Raw genomic sequence first — 2,702 nt, 5'->3', positions numbered from 1 at the left:
TGTGGAGTAGGAATAGCTTCATCAGAAATTACAGGTATTTCAGGTGGTTTAAGTGTGATACCACTTCTTGTGGTAATGGCTTTAGCTGTTTCATTCCGGGGGTTAGCATTAGTATCACTAGGTAGACTTCCCGGTTTTCTTTCACCTATCAACCTTGCTAGGTTGCTCACTTCTAGTTCCAGATTTTGAATAGAAGCATGTTGGTTTCTAAATGCTTGAGCATTTTGTTCATTGGTTTGTTTCTGAGATGTGAAAAATTGAGTTTGAGATTCAACTAGATTCGACATCATGTCTTCTAAATTTGGCTTTTTATCATCGGTTTGTGGTGGTTTATTTTGAAAAATAGGTCTTTGCTGATTGTAAGTATTGTTAGATACTTGTTGATTGATAGGACCTTATTGGTTGTTGTATGGAACATTTCGGTTATAATTCTGGTTTTGATTGTAGTTTGGTCTTGGCGGTTGATAATTATTCTGATAATTATTTCCAGGCCTTTGGTTTATGTATGAAACATTCTCTCTTTGTTCCATTGTTAGTTCAATACTGAGACAATCTTTTGTCAAATGTGGTCCTCCACACTGCTCACAACTAATTCGTATTGAGTGGATATCTTTAGTCATCTTTTCCATTCGTCTCTCGACAGCATCTATCTTTGCGGAAATGGAATCTAAGTCATGGCTAGAATCGGCTCTAGCTGCTTTAGATGATCTAACGATATCTTTTCCTTGGTGCCACTCATGTGAGTGGAAAGCAGTGTTATCAATAATTTTATAAGCATCAGTTGCGGTTTTCTTCATAATGGAACCACCATCTGCTATATCGATGTCTTTTCTTGTAGTGATGTCGCATCTTTGGTAGAATATTTGTACTATTTGACAGGTGTCTAAACCATGTTGCGGACATCCTCTTAATAACTTTCCAAATCTTTTCCACGCCTCATATAAAGTTTCATTTAGCTTTTGTGTGAACTTAACAATTTCTCCTTGAAGTCTTACGGCTTTAGATACCGGAAAAAATTGTTTAAGAAAATTTTCAACTAAAACGTCCCATGTATCAATCGCCCCTTCAGGTAACGATTCTAACTAATCTTTGGCTTCTCCCTTTAAAGTCCAGGGAAATAACATGAGATATATCTGTTCATCCTCCACTTCTCTTATTTTAAATAGAGTACAGATCCTATTAACGGTACGAAGATGTTCATTTGGATCTTCCTTCGGTGCACCACTAAATTGGCATTGATTAGTCACCATGTTGAGAATTTGTCCTTTGATTTCATAATCTGGCGTATTAATGTCTGGTTGAGTAATTGCATGACCTTGGCCAGTGCGTTTAGCTCTTATTCGGTCTTCCATACTTAGAGGTTCCAGATTTTCCATGATTGAATTTGTTGAATCTGAATCACTATAGGATTCTGATTTAATGGTTGGTTCCTCAATAATCTCTGTTTGAATGATTGGTGGTTCTAGAGGAAAGATTAATGGTTCAGGATCTCGGAATCGTCCCTGAATATTCTCCGGATTCTCAATTGTGAGGTCGGGTTCAAAAAATGGATTATCGGAAATTTGAATTGGAGTACTTGGTCGACTGGATGACGACTCTAAAGAAAAATCAATGGCGACAATATTTGCTAGATGTCTTGATCGAGTTACAGGTGGTGAACGTACAAAAGGTGGTGAACGTTTTGCTCGGTGCATTCACTGAATATCCTATTAGTTATAAAAATAAGAAAAATTATATAAGTTATCAAATTAATAGACTTTTCTGATTTTTCCCACGTTTCGAATAGCCAAAAGATGCAGCAGAGGGGCAGGATTTGTTTGGTCTCAATATAATTGAGTACTGTTTGGCTCCAATAACCCGGTCCACGTACAAATCCAACTATTACTACGAATCAGAAAATTTTGATGTCTATCAATTTAACCACTTAAAATAATTTTTTCGTTTTGAAATTTTAGAGAAGAAATAGAAAAAAAAATTCTATGTCCTATAAACTAGAGCATCGAGAAATAAGAAAGAAAAAGAGCGCGTCGAAAAATGTCAAAAAATAAAAGGATGAAAAATAAAAATAAGAAAGTAGCGCGTGGAAACTTAAAAAGGAACTAAAAACTAAGAATTAAAAGTTGCGTCTAAAAAAAAATATTAAAGCTTAGAGAAATACTATATCCCAAATGGCATTAACTTAAAAAGGGTACAAAAATATAAAAACGGCGTCGCAAAACTCTAAAGCACCTAAATCTTAGTCTAAAGAAAAAGCATTTAAGGGATTTTACGGCAAATCTTAAAAATCTAGAAATAAAAATAACTATGGCAAAAACTATATATTAAAACTAAAACGAGCAAAAAATACAAATATTACGCTAAAACGAATAAAAAGATACAAAATATAAAAAATAAACTTAAAGTTGTAAAAAGTAAAAAAAAATTTTTTAAAAAAAATATTATTTTTATATTATTTATTTTATAAAACTATTAATTTTATAATTTAATAAAACTGAATTAAAACTAAATAATACAAATTAATTAAATAACACTAAACTAAATAATAAATAAATAAAACCTAGTTAGGGTTTTAATAAATTATAATTAATAATAATACCCCGTAATGATTGCTGTTGGAGTCAACTGTGGCGTGTCAGAGACCCTCATGCGATCGCATGAAAATTTGCCTTCGGGCTCATGCGATCGGATGGGCTAGGTTTTCG

The 2,702-nt window shown here is 33.3% G+C and overlaps 1 non-coding gene across 1 annotated transcript; it reads left to right on the top strand.

The window, feature by feature from the left end:
- The first annotated feature begins 885 nt into the window (after positions 1 to 885).
- Positions 886 to 992, top strand: LOC139845808 (small nucleolar RNA R71). Its single transcript, XR_011758564.1, has one exon. It is a non-coding gene; the product is annotated as a small nucleolar RNA R71 (small nucleolar RNA).
- The last annotated feature ends 1,710 nt before the right edge of the window (positions 993 to 2,702 follow it).

Source organism: Rutidosis leptorrhynchoides, chromosome 4, assembly GCF_046630445.1.
Source record: "Rutidosis leptorrhynchoides isolate AG116_Rl617_1_P2 chromosome 4, CSIRO_AGI_Rlap_v1, whole genome shotgun sequence".
NCBI classification, from domain to species: Eukaryota; Viridiplantae; Streptophyta; class Magnoliopsida; order Asterales; family Asteraceae; genus Rutidosis; species Rutidosis leptorrhynchoides.
Note: the sequence above shows the minus strand (reverse complement) of the source record. Positions and strands in the feature narration are given on the sequence as shown.